The sequence below is a fragment of the Prionailurus viverrinus genome, chromosome D1 (genome assembly GCF_022837055.1).
Source record: "Prionailurus viverrinus isolate Anna chromosome D1, UM_Priviv_1.0, whole genome shotgun sequence".
NCBI classification, from domain to species: Eukaryota; Metazoa; Chordata; class Mammalia; order Carnivora; family Felidae; genus Prionailurus; species Prionailurus viverrinus.
The window spans coordinates 76,074,480-76,092,185 of NC_062570.1; the positions used below are offsets into that span (position 1 = coordinate 76,074,480).

The 17,706-nt window shown below is 37.5% G+C and overlaps 1 non-coding gene across 1 annotated transcript; it reads left to right on the top strand.

The window, feature by feature from the left end:
* Nucleotides 1-9,761: 9,761 nt before the first annotated feature.
* LOC125147224 (U6 spliceosomal RNA) lies at nt 9,762-9,868 on the top strand. Its single transcript, XR_007145067.1, has one exon. It is a non-coding gene; the product is annotated as a U6 spliceosomal RNA (small nuclear RNA).
* The last annotated feature ends 7,838 nt before the right edge of the window (nt 9,869-17,706 follow it).

A 17,706-nucleotide genomic window follows, 5' to 3' on the forward strand; every position in this document is an offset into this window, starting at 1 on the left:
ACTGAGCTGTTGACAGGAAAATCCCCTAGTCATACAAGCAGAGAGGCAAGAGTCTTTCTTTAGTAGTTTTATGTCCTAGACCCATTTTACCTCTGAGAACCTCAGTTTCTTCATCTAATATAGGAATAACTGTACCGGCCAAACCTTACACCATACAAGACTGTTGCTGAAGTGAAATGGAAATTGGCATCCTCTCACTATATCTCTGTCTACTGACCTGTCCCAAGCTTCTTGGAATCACTTTTTTAAAGTTTATTTGGTGATTGAGGCTCCGTAAAGTAAAAGAATGGGTTTAATCTCCAATTTAGACTGTTTGTGACACCGAGATGTGTTGAAAAATGAAATTAAGCAGAATATCTATTTTACCAATACAGGACTTAATATTCATATATTGCAAAGCATTGCAAAGTCTTCCTGACTTTTTTTCAGATTTCATCTGAATGCTGAATAGGCCTGGTCTGAGCTTTGGTTTGGACATTAAGCCCTGCTAATTAACATTTGCCTAATCCCCCCTGTGGTTCCAGGGTTGTGTTCTCAAAAAAAGTGAAAAAGAGCTAATTATTAGGGCTTTGATATGAGAGTCCAGACTTCCAGAGTTTTCCCCCCATTTCAGTCTTTGGTGGTACAGAGACAAAGCACTTGAGAGATTAACTTAATGTTTCAATACCAGGTTTCATTCTTTGTTGTGCAAAAGGAAAGATTTTAACTCTTTTTCCAAGAACAGAAACCCCTTTCCTCTTTGCAGGAATGCACACAACCAAGACTGTCTCTTGCATTAACTTGATCAATTTTCCCTTTTACAGTTTTAAAAAATGGGACAAAGTCTTGTTGACATTACTATTTCACTCTTAGGCCATTTGGTGTCTGTGGGTCCATTTCTTCATCTTTCAAAATAGGCAGGATGATTCCCCACCTAATGAAGTAGTGAAATGAGCCACCTTTGGAAAATAAAGTCTAAAGTCCTTAAGCCATCGTCTATAGTGTATATGTGAAGTTTTCATTCATGCATTTGTGTCTTTATGTATTTATTTAATGAATTCAACAGACATGTATTGAATGCCTTCTATCTTCCAGGTACAAAAGTGCATAAGATATAGTCTTTGTCTTTAGTGAGAGTCCAGTATGTTGGATACAGAGGATTCTCTTGCTTTCTCCCTTTTTTAAATATGTTCTTCTCCCCATCTCTGAATCGTCAGTGTCCTTTCAAAAGTGACACAAACCCATGCTGTTTTGGCTGGACTCAAGGTTGACACAGCAAAGGTTGGCTAAAGTGGTGGATGTGATCACTTACTGGGGACAAAAGGCAGCAAACTTTGGCCATTACACATTCATTCCACTATGAGAACAGTTCTTTCATAGCAAGTCGAAGAGTAAAACATTACCTTATTTCAGTGATTCCAATTTTTATGAAACAAAAATGGTATGAATTCATACAAATGTTTTTCAGTTTAGCTCAACTATTTATTGTGTGCCTACTGTTAGCACTTGAGTGATGGCGATTGCATCCCTCCGCTGATTTCTTTCACAAAGGCAGTAGACTGTAGGTGTTGTATACAATGCATAATTCATGCCAAAATATCCGCATGTCTTGCCTACACAATACTAATCACGTGTATCTCACAAATTTGACTTCATATCAGCAATATATCTGGATTATTAATTCATTTAAAAATGTTTGGACCCTGGTTAACAAAACAAAACAAAGCAACAACACAACACAATGCAAAAACAACAACAAGAATAAAGGAAGGGACATCTGGTGATTCAAAAATTGCAGATGCACCCAGGAAGCCATTCTGCCCTGAGAATGCTATTGCAATTTTGATATGGATGATACATTCGTTCATGTCATTGATCTCTAAAATCTCTCTATTGTGAAAAGTAGATAGCTGTATTTCTGTTCAGTCATCAAATGCAGAGGAAGGACTACTCCATCGTGGAATTGGCGTTTGTGAGAGAACTCTCTGAAGTGGCTGTTAATACTACACAGTCTGATGCATAATTGGTTAATTTCTTCTCCTGGTGGCAGTGCCTGTATGGGAGAGCATGAAGTTTGAAGTCAGTGTTTCCTTACCATCTAGTATCTGCAGGACCTAGGAAAATAATTTCTCTGCAGCCTCTTTATCTAAAAGTGATAATAATCTTGCAACTTACAGAGTTTTCATAAGGATCAATTGAGATGGTGTATCCCATTGTGATGTGTAAGAGGTAATAAAATATTAGTTACATTTATCACTTTACTTCTAAATAATGACCATTAAGCTCTCAGTGCTAGTTGTCACCTTACATTGCCGGGTTCTCATGGCACATTGGTGTTATTACCACAGAGTTAAAGCTGTGTCCTTGTTTTTTTCTGCTACGTCTTACTGCCTTTCTGCAAATGCCTGGACCGTCTGGATTCCAGAAGCTTGCTTGAAACTCTTTCCGTGATTAAGAATTGTAGTCCCTCTCACAATCTCATCCAAGGAACATCTGCTCAGAGAAGCCAGTCAATATTGTGGAGAAGTTCAAAGAATGCAGACCATTAGTAGTGTCAGCTTTACAACCAGGAGGTAATGGCATTAAAGGGAATGGTCATAATACCCAACAATAGTGACCTCATTAACCAGTGATTTATCATGATGAAAAGACCTGTTTAACCTTTGGTCTCCACAAGCTTTCTCCTTTTAACAAAAAGGTCTATTATTTCAACTTGTCAGGAGATAATTTGTGAGTTGTTAAAGGACAGATTCAATTACTCTTAAGACAATTATATGGAAACTGTACTCACTGCAAGGTGCCTACACCACAATTTTTGTTTTCTTCAGTCGTTTTTCTGGGAACAAACAGGAAACACAGGAGTTCAATGAGTTTTGCCACAAGAAACAATTGGAGTTGTACATTCTCGTTGCTCTGCTGTAGATATCTGATTAGAAATTGGGCTTTCTTTGAAACTAGCGTAAGGGGGACTTGAATGAGGTAAGCTCATTGACATATAAGGTGACATGTCAACTCCTCTGTCAATCCTATGTAACGTTTATGGAGGACCTATTCTGAGATGCCAAGTTGGGCATTGTGGCAGGGGATATAGCAATGAGTAGGCTGGGCTCTGCCTTCCAGAAGCTCAGAGACTTCTGTGGGGATGTTCTCTCAGCTTGCATTTATCAGACCCTTCTAATGGCTCATGAAATGATTGTGTTCCTGTAGGTCTCCTGCTGCTTAGATCTGGCAATGACTGAGGGGCAACTTCTCTCTCCCTAAGGAAACATATCAGAACATCAGGGAGATAGGAAAAAAGAGGTAGAAAAGGTGCCTGTTTGGGGCTGTACAGATTGCTTGGAAGGATTAACTCTGCTGTGTGAATTTTGTCCCCCTGTTCCAAACTGAGAAAATGGAATGAGAAAAACTATAACATCTGTGCCACCCCAGATCTGGGCCTCTTTAGAGCAGAAACTGTCAGTTGTGACAAATTGAGCCCAATTGTACGGAGGCTTTTGTGAGGTAGACAAATGTCCATCAGGGTCTCAAATGACCACCAAACTCAGTTCACTTGTGCTTTCTCTCTAATTTACGCCCTGGGTCCCGGAGGTGAGAGACCCTGCTATTTGATCGCCTGACCACAGTAAATAACACCAAGCTAGAGAACTTTTAAATGAAGATGTTTAGAAAAAGTCCAACTTTCAGAATGTGATGGCAGGCACTTCAGTTGCTTGCTCACATTGTTTTATTGCTGATGCAGGGGTATAAGAGATAGTGGAAATAGGATCATCTTTGATGAAGCTTGTATTCCACAGTAAACCTGAACCCCAGAGTTTGATCATAGGTTGAAATTTTTGATGCTCTCCTTAAGAAAACGTGTTGCTTATCATTCATGTTGCCCAAATACCTTGTATATTATTTTGGATTTTTGTTCTTAAAGACTCATTTCAGATGTTTACACTGGGATTTTCTTAGGGAATAGGATTCCCCACTACCTGGTTTTAGCTGCTTGTGCAATTTTTAATTTTTGCTTAAAAAAATGTCTTTTTTTTTTTTCAGCAACCTAGTAAGTCATCCTTGATTTCATTAGGAGGGAATATAAACAATATCCAATTTTACTGTAATAAATATTTCTACCTGATTACATCATTACGTGGATTTCATTGAAAGAAATACATCTAGGCTCTTGGAAGACCTTAAGAGGTAAGTAATTAAACAAAATAGTAGTGAAAATAGAGAAAGGATCTAATAGAACCCGTTCTTAAAGAGCCAATATTAATTTAGTCAGTCTGCTTTTGAGTTGTATACTTGCCAACTTCCACAGAAGTTCTGAGCTTAAATAAAGTTGCAAGACAGATTTTTTAAAGATCATATAAAGGAAAGATTAAGTAATTATAAACCGGAGACATAACTTTTGGCTTAAACCAAAGGGAAATATGATAAATTATATAAATCCTAATTTATAAGTAATGGAAATACATGGATTTATCAGGGAAGTCAGACCTTATTCTAAAAGAAAAAAAAATCCAGAAAGAAGTTTTTTATTGATGGTTGGGTTTTAAACAATTAGTTTCAAAATGAAAATCATTTAGATCATTATCTCTTAAGGTCCTGGCCTTCATGTTTCAGCAGAGAAAAAGACTGGAAGGTAGGATCTCTATATACACCTTATATTCCACCATTTGAAAGTATCAACAAACCAGAGGAAATTAATGCTGTGTGTATTATTTTGGCTGAAGAACCTGTAAGTAAAGATATAAGTAAATACAGAAAAATTTTAAGCAAAATCACAAGACAGTAGGATAAAACAGTGGTTTATCAAAATCAAGCTTATTATCTAATTGCCTGTTACCTAAGGAAGAAAACCCAGTTGAATGTTTTTTGACCATTTTTTATCTCACTGGCTTTGACATCACCATTTTGAAGAACAGTTCTTATCATAAAATAATCTATACATTCTTGGAGGACACAGATTTTACCTTGTTCATCATCCCTGTTATAGAGCTATTATATGAGCAGGGGCCTGGTAACGAGTAGGTAGGTATCTATAACCATTGGTGAGGTTGAAGGGAAGTGTCCACGATGGTGAAAACGACTAGAGTAAGGAGATTTCTCTGTGCATTGACTCTGGCAAACACCCCAAGCATTGGTTGATTGTTTGTTTGTTTTAAATAAACCCTTGGTAGAATCTTAGGGTATTAAAACTGGAAGGATCTTCGTGTTAAAGTTTGATGTGTTCAATCACACCCCCTGCCCTGCCAATTTCAGAAAGAGTTGAGAATTAGTCATAGATTGCCAGTAGAGCTGTATTGGAAAATACTTTTGTACTCAAGATCCAGTGGAATTTCTAAAATTGTTACCTGCTTATGAAGAGAAGATTGGGTCTGCAGGATGGACAGAGACCCAAAGCAGTTATAAGGGAATACACACACACACACACACACACACACACACACACACACAGATGGGCCTCTATGCCTGCCTCTAGAATGGTACCTCTAGAACTATCTGTGCTAAAGAACCAATTTAGAATGAAATTTTTGACTTTAGAAAATTTAGATAATTTAGACAAAAAGAGTAAAATCACTATTAACATTTTGACTTAGTTTTCTAATATGTTCTAGTATCTAATACCTAGGATGACAAACTCTGTGTCCTTTTAAACTGTTTGTGATACCTTTCAAAAAGTTCTAGACTATTCTCAGACCTTAATGTTCTGGATGTACTTAAAATTATATTTGGGTTTTAAAATATTCAGTTGGAATTTTTATTGAAAATTCATTAAATTTATAGATTAGTCTGAAAAGAATTTACATCTTTATAATAATCAGTCTTGTCACTGAAGGACATGTTAGGTCTCAGCATTTACTCAAGTTTTAATTTATGTGCTTCAGTAAAGTTTTATAGTTATTTTAGTTTACTTATTTTAATTCCAGTATAGTTAACATACTGTGTCATATTAGTTTCAGGTGTAGAATTTAGCAATTCATCACTTATATACACCACCCAGTGCTCATCATGATGGGTGCCCTCCTTAGTCCCCATCACCTGTTTAACCCATCCCCCCCCCCCCCCAGCCTCCCCTCTGGTAACCATCAGTTTGTTCTCTGTAGTTAAGTGTCTGTTTCTTGGCTTGTCTCTCTTTGATCATTTGTCTTGTTTTTAAAATTACACATATGAATGAAATCATGTGGTATTTGTCTTTCTCTGACATATTTCACTTATCATTATACTGTCTAGCTCCAACCATGCCATTGAAAATGGTAAGATTTTGGGGCGCCTGGGTGGCGCAGTCGGTTAAGCGTCCGACTTCAGCCAGGTCACGATCTCGCGGTCCGTGAGTTCGAGCCCCGCGTCGGGCTCTGGGCTGATGGCTCAGAGCCTGGAGCCTGTTTCCGATTCTGTGTCTCCCTCTCTCTCTGCCCCTCCCCCGTTCATGCTCTGTCTCTCTCTGTCCCAAAAATAAATAAAAAACGTTGAAAAAAAAATTTAAAAAAAAAAAAAAAAAAGAAAATGGTAAGATTTTATTATTTTTTTTAGTGTTTATTTTTCAGAGAGGGAGAGGGAGAGAGAGAGAGAGAGAACACAAGCAGGAGAGGGGCAGAGAGAGAGGGAGACAGAGGATCCGAAGCAGGTTCTGTGCTGTCAGCACAGAGCCGAATGTGGGGCTCGAACTCATGAACTATGAGACCATGACCTGAGTCAAAGTCAGATGCTTAACTGACTGAGCCACCCAGGTGCCCCAAGACTTCATTTTTTTATTACTGAGCAATATTCATATATATGTGTGTGTGTGTGTGTGTGTGTGTGTATATCACATCTTCTTTATCCATATATCTATCGATGGACACTTAGGCTGCTTCCATAATTTTGCTATTATATAAGATGCTGCAATAAATATAGAGGTGCATATGTCCCTTTGAATTAATGTTTTTGTATTTTGGGGGTAAATATCCAGTAGTGTGATTACTGGATCATAGGGCATTTCTATTTTTAGCTTTTTGAGGGATCTCCATACTGTTTTCCACAGTGGCTGCACCAGTTTGCATTCCCACCAACAGTAGGAGAGGTTTCCTTTTTCTCCACATCCTCACCAACACTTGTTCTTCCTTGTGTTGTTGATTTTAGCCCTTCTGACAGGTCTCAGGTGATACCTCATTCTAGTTTTGATTTGCATTTACCTGCTGATGAGTGATGGTGAGCCACTTTTCATGTGTCTGTTGGCCATCTGCATATCTTCTTTGGAGAAATGTCTGTTCATGTCTCCTGCCCATTTTTTAATTGGATTATTTATTTTTGGGGGTGTTGATTTGTATAAATTCTTTATAGATCCTGTATACTAACCCTTTATTAGATATGTCATTTGCAAATATCTTCTCCCATTCAGTAGGTTGCTTTTTAGTTTTGTTGGTGGTTTCCTTTGCTGTAGCGAAGCTTTTAATTTGATGTAGTACCAATAGTTTATTTTTGCTTTTCTTTCCCTTGCCTCAGGAGACGTATCTAGAAAAATTATAATTTTTTCAAATAGGTTCTGCACGTTTTGGTTCATCCAAGATATTATATTGTGGTTCTTGTCATTAATACTGACACCTGTTTTTCCATTATATTTTCTGACTGGTCGCTACTTTTCTATAGCATTCTATTCATAAATTATTGTTTAATAATAGAAAAATACTCTAATTAGTTCCAACAGTAGTTTTTTGTGGTTAAAGAAACGTATAACATAAAATTTACAATCTTAACCATTTTAAGTGTATACCACAGCAGTGTTAATTATATGCATATTGTCATGCAATGAGATCTATAAAACTTCCTCACCTTGCAAAACTGATACTCTGTATCCACTGAATAACGACTCCCTTTCCCCTTCTCCCAGCCCCTGGTAACCACATTGTAACTTCTCTATTGGTTTGACAACTTTGGATGCTTCATAGAAATAAGAGAAAGCAGTTTATATCTTTTTGTAACTGTCTTATTTTACTCAGCATAATGTTCTCAAGGTTCATCTATGCGGTCCCATATAACAGAATTCCCTTGGCTTTATTTTCTTGCATTTTCTAAATGGCCAATATAATCATATAATCTACAAATAATTAGCACTTTCTCTACTTTTCTGATTCTTCATTTCATATCTTCTTCTGGTGTTTTATTATTTAGAAGAATCTTGGCTGATAATTGGAGATAATTTCTCATAATGGCATATTTTAGTAGCATAGTAGGTTGCATTGTTACTTGTTTATTGAAGTTTTAAGTCAGGAACAAATGTTAATAGATAATCTTACATTGAAACATTTTTGAAATTTTACAATAAACCCTATTTGGCCATGTTACATCACTCTTTTAAAAATATGCTCAAATAGGGGCGCCTGGGTGGCTCAGTCGGTTAAGCGTCCGACTTTGGCTCAGGTCATGATCTCGCAGTTTGTGAGTTCAAGCCCTGCATCAGGCTCTGTGCTGACAGCTTGCTCAGAGCCTGGAGGCTGCTCCAGATTCTGTCTTCCTTTCTCTCTGCCCTTCCCTTGCTCACACTCTGTCTCTGTCTCTCTCAAAAAATAAAATAAACCTCAAAAAAATTTTTTTTAATTTTGCTTTAAATAGGGACTCCTCCGTGGCTCTGTGGGTTGAGCATCCCACTCTTGATTTTGGCTCAGGTCATGATCTCAGAGTCATGGGATCAAGCCCTGCGTCAGGCTCCACACTGATCATGGAGCCTGCTTGGGATTCATTCTCTCTCTCTCTCTCTCTCTCTCTCTCTCTCTCTCCCTCCCTCCCTCCCTCTCTCTCTCCCTACCTCTCTGTCTCTTTCTCTCTCCCTCTCCCTCTCCCTCCTCCCCAGCTTGCGCTCTCTCTCTCTCTCTCAAATAAGTTTTAGGGCACCTGGGTGGCTCAGTTGGTTAAATGTCTGACTTTGACTGAGGTCATGATCTCACAGTTGGTGGGTTCAAGCACCTCATCGGGCTCTGTGCTAACAGCTCAGAGCCTGGAGCCTGCTTCAGATTCTGTGTCTCCCTCTCTCTCTGACCCTCCCCCACTTGTGCTCTGTCTTTCTCTCTCACTCTCTCTCAAAAATAAACATTAAAAAAATTTTTTTAATCTTTAAAATAAGTTTTAAAAATGAAAAAAAAATAATATGCCCAGTAGGTTTGCTGTTATTTCGTCTGATATATTTATATGTATAATCCTAACCCTGGCATTTTTTTTTAATTGCTATCTGTTAAGATGTGCTATCAGTTTTGAACTATATTCATGTTGTAACATTAGGAAAGTCTTCATGGTTTTCTGTTCTCTGGAATAGTTTACATGCAGGAGCATACCTGTTCCTTAAGAGGTACACTTATCTCACATAGTGTTTTCATTTCTTTCTTTTTTTGTTTGTTTTTTGGGTTTTTTTTTTCAATATATGAAGTTTATTGTCAAATTGGTTTCCATACAACACCCAGTGCTCATCCCAAAAGGTGCCCTCCTCAATACCCATCACCCACCCTCCCCTCCCTCCCACCGCCATCAACCCTCAGTTTGTTCTCAGTTTTCATAGTCGTTTTGTTTCAAACTCTTTTATAGGAGGCATCAGTCATGACACTCTAAAAAAAGGAATCAGGTTTGTTGAGGTATAATTTACATAGAGTAAAATTCACCCTTTTTAGATGTATAACTCAATGAGTTTTGCGATATATGCAGTCACGTAAACACCAACCACTCTAGATATAAAATAGTCTGGTTATCTCCAAAATGTTACCTCATGCTAGCCCCTGACAACTCTGAACCTGTTCCTTATAGTTTTGCCTTTTAAAAAATATCATATAGTGCTCATTTTGGCAACACGTATACTAAAATTGGAATGATACAGAAAACATGAGCTTGGCCCCTGAGCAAGGATGACACACAAATTTGTGAAACATTCCGTATTTTTTTTAAAGTCATATAAATTAAAAAAAAATTTTTTTTAACATTTTTTTATTTTTGAGAGAGAGAGACAAAGCACAAGCAGGGGAGGGGCAGAGAGATAGGGAGACACAGAATCTGAAGCAGGCTTCGGGCTCTGAACTGTCAGCACAGAACCCGATGCGGGGCTTGAATCCACAAACCATGAGATCATGACCTGAGCCAAAGTTGGATGCTTAACCAGCTGAGCCACCCAGGCACCCCAAAAGTCATATTAAAATTAAAGGGGACTCTTTGAATGGAAAGGAAAGACAAAAGTGACAAAGACAAGAAAGGAACAGAGAAAATCTCCAGAAACAATAACAGAACAAGTAATAAAAAGTCATATAAATGGAACCATATAGCACATAGCCTTTGGTCTCTGACTTCTTTGACTCAGCATAATGCTTTTGTGATTCGTGGTGTCATTACATGTATCAGTCATTCATTCATTTTCATTGTTGAGTAGTATTTTTCATTGTTGAGTAGCTGGATTTAACAAACTTTGTTTATCCATTCACCAGTTGATAAACATTTGGGTTATTTCTAATTTTTAGTGACTATGAATGAAGTTGCCAGCAACAGTCACCTATAGGTTTTGTTTGTACGTGTGTCTTCATTCCTTTTGGGTAAATAGCTAGGAGTGGAATTTCTGGGTCATTTGGTAAGTACATTTTTAACTTTATTAGAAGATATCAAATTGTTTTCCAAAGCGACTGTACTATTGTATATATCCACCAGCAATGTATGAGAGTTCCATTTGCTTCACATCCTCACTTGTGCTTCCTGTTGTCTAGCTTTCTTTCCTTATGGCCATTCTAATAAGTGGTATCTCATTGTAGCTTTAATTTGCGTTTCCCTAAAGATGTTAGCATGTTTACATGTGCTTATTGGCCATCCAAATCTCTCTTTTGGTGATGTGGATGTTCAGATTTTTTGCTAATTACATTATTTTCTGGGGCACCTCGGTGGCTCAGTCAGTTAAGCCTCCGACTTCAGCTCAGGTCATGATCTTGCGGTTCATGGGTTCGAGCCCCGTGTCAGGCTCTTTGCTGAGAGCTCAGAGCCTGGAGCCTGCTTCAGATTCAGTGTCTCCCTCTCTCTGCCCCTCCCCTGTTCGTGCTCTGTCTCTGTCTCTCTCTCAAAAATAAATAAACATTAACAGTTTTTTCTTATTACTGAGTTATAAAGAGTTCTTTAGACATTCTGAAGGTAAGCCCTTTATCAATTTATTTTGCAGATATTTTCTCTTTGTGGTTTGATTTTTTATTTTCTTAGTAATGTCTTTGAAAGAACAGAAATGTAAATTTTTTATTAAGTCCATTTTGTCGACTTTTTATGTGTCTCAAATTTAAGAAATATTTGCTTAAATATAAAATCATAAGGATTTTTTTCCCATGAATTTTATAGTTTTGGGCTTTACATTTAGGTCTCTGACCATTTTTGGTTAACTTTTGTATATGTGGTGAATAAAATTGAGATTTTATTTAATTTCAATTTTTTTGGCATATAAATGTTCCATTTATCCATCACCATTTCCTCAAAAGATTACACTCTGTCCATTGAAATATATGGAAACCTTTGTCAAAAATCAGTTGACTAGATCTGTGACATATTTGTAGACCCTCTATTCTGTTTTATTGATCTATATGTCTTTATCTACTGGAATATCTCACTGTCTTTATTCGTGTAGCATTAGAGTAAGTCTTTTTTTTTTTTTAAGTATAGTTGATGCACAATGTTACCTTAGTTTCAGGTGTACCACTTAGTGATGTAACAAGTTTTTATATTGTGCTATGTTCACCACAAGTGTAGCTACCATCTATCCCATTCCACCCCTATTATAATATCATGACTATATTTCTTATGCTATGCTTTTTATTGCTGTGACTTACTTATTCCATAAGTGGAAGGCCGTATCTCCCTCACCCTTTACCCATTTTGCCTATTCTCCCACCCCCCTTCCCTCTGGCAACCATCAGATTGTTCTCTGTATTTATAGGTCTGATTGTGCTTTTTGTTTGGTTATTCATTTGTTTGTTTGTTTTAGACTGCACTTAGGAATGGAATCATATAGTATTTGTCTTTCTCATTCTGACTTATTTCACTTAGCATAATACCCTTTAGGTCCATTCATGTTGTCTCAAATGACACAATTTCATCCCTTTTAAGACTGTAATATTTCATTGTTTATATATGCTGTATTTTCCTTATCCATTCTTTTTATTTATTTTTTTTTTTGAGAAGGAGAGAGAGAGTATGTATGTGAGTTGGGGAGAGGAGGAGAGGGAGGGAGGGAGGAAGGGGGAGAGACAGAGAGAGAGAGAGAGAGAGAGAGAGAGAGAGAATCTTAAGCAGATTCCATGCTCAGCATGCAGCCCAACGTGGGGCTCGATCCCACAACCCTGGGATCATGACCTCAGCTGAAATCAAAAGTCAGACACTGAACTGACTGAGCCACCCAGGTGTCCATTCATTCATCTACTGATAGACAATTAGGTTGCTTCCATATCTTGGCTATTGTAAATAATGCTGCAATAAATATAGTGGTGCATTTGTCTTCTTGAATTAGTGTTTTCGTTTTCTTTGGGTAAATACCCAATAATAGATTTATTGGATCATATGGTATTTTTATTTTTAATTTTTCGAGGAAGCTCCATACTTTTTTATAGTGCCTGTACTAATTTATATTTCTGCCAATAGTGCACGAAGCAAAGTTGTTTTGGCTATTTTAGGTACTAGATTTTCTATATTAATTTTAGAATAAGCTTTTGACTTATAATTTCTGCAAAATATCCTACTGGAATTTTGATTGAGATTGATTCAGATATATAGATCAATTTGAGGAAAGTTGACATCTTCCCAGTATTGGGTCTTGCAATCCATGAATATAGTATATCTGTTTATGTAGGTATTCAATTTCTTTCATCAGTGTTTTGAAGTTTTCAGCACATAAATCTTGCACATATTTGGTTATATTTATTTCACTTTTTTGATGCTATTGCAAATAGCATTTAAAAATTTAATTTCTGATTTTTCATTGCTAGTAGATAGAAATAATTGATTTTTGTATATTGAGTTGCAGACTGCAGCCTTGCCAAACTCACCTATTCTAGTACCATTAAAAAAAGTAGATTATGTGAGATTTTCTACTTAAATGATCATGTTGTCTGCAAATAGTTTTATTTATTCCTTTACAATTATTTTATTTATTTTTCTTGCATCTTTGCATTAGTTACAATCTCCAGTATAATGGTGAATAAGGGTAGTAAGAGTAAACTTCCTTGCTTCTTTGATTTTAAAGAGAAAAGCATTCAGTTTCTTACCACTAAGTATAACATTAGCTATAGGTTTTCATAGATGGCCTTTATAAGGTTGAGGCAGTGCCTTTCCATTTCTAGCTTGCTGAAAATGTTATCATGAATGGATGTTGGATTTTGTCAATTTTTTTTTTGCATCTATTGATGTGAGCGCAGAGCATTTTGTTTTTAGTTCATTGACATGATTGGTTAACTTTCAAATATTGAATGAACCTAAATATTTGAATGTCCCCAAATATTTTGGGGACAACCTCAATTTGATTGTGTTATATAATCTTTTATATGTTGATAGATTCAATTTGACAAAATTTTATTAAGGATTTCTGTGTTAGGATTCATAAGATTCTCTTCCTATAATGTCTTCCTCTGTGTTTGCTATTAGGATGATGCTGGCTTCATAAAATGACTTGGGAAATGTTTTCTTCTATTTTTTATGTACACATTTGTACAAAGTTGGCATATTTCTTCCTTAAATGTTCACCAGTGAACCCATCTAGGCCTGAAGTAGTTTGTATCTTTCAAGGAATCTGTCCATTTTTCCTAAGCTATCAATTCATTGATATAAAGATGTTTACAATATTATCTTATTATAATTTTAGTTTCTGTAGGGCTTATATTGACATCCTCTCTTTCATTGCTAATGTTGGTAATTTGTGTCTTCCCTCTTTTTTTTTCTTGATCAGCATGGCTAGAAGTTTATCAATTTTATTGATCTTTTCAAAGAATAACTTTTAGCTTCATTGATTTTTCTCTATTTTTCATATTTTATTGATTTCTGCTTTTATTATGTCCTTCCCTTCCCTTTGCTTGCTTTGGTTTTAATTTGATTTCTTTTTTTTTAATTTCATAAATGGAATCTTGGATTATTGATTAAAAGACTTACTTGTTTTCCAATATAAACATTTAGTGCTATCTATTTTCCTCTTGGCGACATGAATGTGAAAAATGAACTTGTTTCATGCTTTTTATTTTACCCAGTCTAGGTTGAATTGACAATTTCTAAATGCTTAATGACAATGTCTGCATTACTTATCATTGATTGGTCATAATCATTTTGGTCAGCAGGTCACATTTGAGTATCTCTGCTTCAGATAATAGAACCTGGGTTCTAACCCAGGTTTGCTCACCACATGGATTAAGTGGTGAGGGCTGGAAGGAGACTATTGCACCTGTAACCTGTGGGCCAGCCACCCAGAAGGAGAAAGAGACAGGCCTTGTGGAAACAGCAACTTTAATGCCTCACACACCCCCAGGAGAGAGAAATAGCTGTAAGGAATCAGACTCTAGCCCTCTCCCACCTTAGGGAGTAGCCATTAGGAGGAGGGACTAACTGTCATTCTAATATCCAAAAGAAAGTAGAAATTCTGTCTCCACAAACCTATATAAATAAGGAGAGAGACAATGATTCCACTTGCCTTGTTACTCTCCTGTTACATCCACTTCCCTGATTTGCCCACCTTAAAAATCAATTATATTTAATAGTTTCCTAACTAAACTCACAGTGCTTAAGTGCTATGCATAAACTCAACCAGCTTGTTAGTGTTAACAAAGAGAATGAAAGAGTTCTTGACTCTTAGCCTAATGTATTCTTTTCACAATAGTAAGTTTAAATTATCTTTCCCTTGCCTTTTAGCTTATAGTCAAAGTGAAGGTGTCTGTGTGTGTGTGTGTGTGTGTGTGTGTGTGTGTGTGTGTGTGTGAAAAGAAAGAAAGAGAGATGTGGATTTTCATTATTTAAAGGTTTTGATTAATCAACTTCTGGTTAATAGATATGAATATCATAACAAAGATTTCTGTATTAAGAAATAGGAATTTGAAGATACCATATTGTCAACAGTGAGATATGTCAGAGTCACTGAACTTTGGAGCTGGGATCTGTATGACTCAAAACTCTGTACTCTTTTCATTTTGTCTCTTTGCTTCTCACATGTGATTACAAGTCCCAAGTCATAAAGGCACTTGACTGTCGAGTCCCAAAGGCATCATTTTCTTGCTGTTTTCTCAATTGCACAACACTTGCCCCCAGAGTACTGACCCTGGGACATAGGGCTCTACTGATTGCCCTTATTCTCACTTTACAAGAGGAATGAAGGTTTTCATGAAGTGGAGTGTTTGAAGCTGAAACTAGTGTTGAAAGAACAGTTGCTCCTCTTACTAAAGTGTCCCAAGAGCAAGGAGTCCATTTGCTCTCTCCTCCCAGCCAGCCTCCCACCCCCAACTCACCAAAGCAAAGGAGTATGCATCTATCTGCATAGTCATTAAAATGCACCAAGTCTCAGAACTGGCTTTCTCTCCCCCCCATTCTACTGCTTGACAAAGGATTTGTGACAAAAGACCTTCTTCCCGGTTTGTAAAACAGTTGTGTAAAACTCGGACTGTAAAGTCACAGTTGACTGCTTTAATGTGGAACAGCTGGGAGGGTGTAGACACACTGGCAGGTTGAGACAGGGACTGGGAATGGTCCCCCATTCTGCGAAGGGTCGACTTAGTCACACCACCTGCTGCCCCTATTATTTCAAGAGCAAACCAGTCATGACAGCCTCAACAGACGGACACACGGCACCAGACGGTGCAAGGGAAGTTAAGAAAAGATAAATTAAGTGATCAATAAAGATAAGGGACCTGCTCAGCAGTAAATGGTGCTGACAGACCAGACAAAACATGAAGCAAACGGGCATTTGATAATGTGGGGGTGTGTGGAGCTTAGCGTCAACCTTCATAGTATTGACATTTCGGACACCACTGGGACATTGGCAGTGGATTTTCCTGGCTAGGCTGACTTGAGTTGGAGGTGGTTCCCTTTATCTTTCCATTGTACATGCAGAAGAGTTCAGGGTCCATTTTAGAAGTGTACTCAGCTATATACATGGAGGAAGTCACAGCCGGCATTGACCTAAGCCAAACTAGATAGTGCATGGGTATGAAATTGGAGGTTTAAGGTCCACAAAAATGCCTCTCCTTTTGACTTATTTGAACATTCATTAGTTTGTTCACTCCATCTAATCTTGAACAAGCATCTATTATGGACTAGGCACAGTGCTAGGCCATACTAGGTATGGGGGTATGGTGGTTGTAGTGGTGATGATGGTACAAAATTGCAGTCATTTCCCTGAGGGTGTTATAGACTAATGAGAGAGACACTCCCAACACCCCACCCCCAAACTAGTTTAGATATAATACTACCCTTAAGTAGTATAGTGGAGGGATGTACAACATGCCAGAGAGTGACTCAGTCTGCTTGAAGGAATCAAGAACATGTTTACACAGGAGGGTAGGAGGGAGAAAGTCAAGGAAAGACATTTCTGGCAGAAAAAAAAACCAACACAGAAAACACAGATATGACAAATGTGGCCTTCCTTCCCAGTTCTGTATGTGAGGAATTCTCAAAACCACAGTCTACTCAAGGGTGAGTGATTTAAATAGTTTGGTTTTATTAATGTAAACACAAGTATATAGTAAAGGAGAATGAAAATTCAAATTAATTTTTTGAAATCAAATCTAATGCTTCCAAGAAATTCTGGGCTTTTCTATAAGTCTGCTTCAGGCTTTCTCCCCAGATATTCCTGGGGTTTATGCTTATTCTTCTCTGCCATAAGTAGAAAGAGTCGAAACTTGTGTTCAATTTGGTACAGCTAGAAAATGAGATGCCTGGAAGGGGAGGTTGGAATGGGCAGGAGAAGAGAGAAGGAACAGGGCTGGTCAGAGGAGTTACAGCCATACCGAGAAGATGTCTTGATGCCTCCTGTTTAGATGGAGTTTTACAATATACAAAGTACTCTTACAGAATTATTTCGTCTGACCTTCATCATGACCCTACCAATGACTTTTAAATGGGGATAACATGGGCATATCTATGGACATTGTTGTTTAATATTTGAATTCAAGAAAGGCTCTCTGGCTTTTGTAAGAAGAATGAACGTGATGGAAAGAGAAGACAAGGAACTACAATTATTGAGGGCCTACAATGTGCCAAACATTTTAACGTTCATTATCTTACATGGGCTTGGCCACAGCTGGCAGAAAACTCAAAATAAAATTAGCTTAAAGAGGTGGATTATTTTTAATTATTCATAAGGTTATTCAGAGGTAGTCTTTGCAGGGCTGGCACAGGAGACCCACTGTCTCAGGATTTAGGCTCCTCCAGCTCTCTGTTCAGTCTTCCTCAGGGGCCAAGGAGTTTGTTGAGTTCTAGCCATCATGCCTTTGTTCCAGGAAATAGGAAAGATTAAAGAAAGGCATGGGACACTTCTAACTAAATCTTACTGGCCCAATTTAGTCATGTGACCCACAGCTAGCTGCAGAGGATGTTGGGAAATGTAGTCTTCTAATCAGGCAGCAACATGCTCAGATAGAAAGGAAGAGCATGGATCCTGGGGTTGACAACTGGAAGGTTTTTGTTTGTTTGTTTTTTATTTTTTAAAATTTACATCCAAATTAGCATATAGTGTAACAATGATTTCAGGAGTAGATTCCTTAGTGCCCCTTACCCATTTAGCCCATCCCCCCT